The following is a 522-nucleotide window of genomic DNA, read 5'->3' as shown; positions in this document are numbered from 1 at the left end:
ATGCCTTGCCATGAATCTGCATACTCGTCAACAGTTGTTGCATCATCATACCCAGGCCCTTCAGCTCATCAGGTTGAATGTTCCCGGTAGCTGGAACAGCTTGCTGATTGCTCTGCGGTTGTCGCTGGTCCTGGTTCTGAATCTGCCCGGCCGTAGCTTGCTCCATGCTGAAGACGTTCCCTTGGTTGTTTTTCAGTAGCTGGTCAACCTTGGCAGTCAGCTCATCTATCTTCTGGGTGTCAGAACTGTTCCCTTTCTTGGAGCAATCACTCTCCTCGTTCTTATTGGCTGAGGTGACAGTCATGTTCTCAATAAACTCAAACGCTCCATCAGTGGTCTGAGTCATGAAGTCTCCATTGCTGGCAGAGTTCAGTCAACTCCATCATAGAAAATTCCCAAGAGGTAGTCATCATCAAATCCATGGTGAGGACATTCTCTGCGATAGTCACTGAAGCGCTCCCATGCGTCGCAGAAAGGCTAATCAGTGAGCTGTCCAAAGGAGGTGATCTTGTTCCTCAATGT

The 522-nt window shown here is 48.9% G+C and overlaps 1 non-coding gene across 1 annotated transcript; it reads left to right on the top strand.

Moving 5' to 3' along the window:
* The first annotated feature begins 415 nt into the window (after positions 1 to 415).
* LOC125584810 lies at positions 416 to 522 on the top strand. The gene has a single exon (XR_007321718.1). It is a non-coding gene; the product is annotated as a small nucleolar RNA R71 (small nucleolar RNA).

Source organism: Brassica napus, chromosome C3, assembly GCF_020379485.1.
Source record: "Brassica napus cultivar Da-Ae chromosome C3, Da-Ae, whole genome shotgun sequence".
NCBI classification, from domain to species: domain Eukaryota; kingdom Viridiplantae; phylum Streptophyta; class Magnoliopsida; order Brassicales; family Brassicaceae; genus Brassica; species Brassica napus.
Note: the sequence above shows the minus strand (reverse complement) of the source record. Positions and strands in the feature narration are given on the sequence as shown.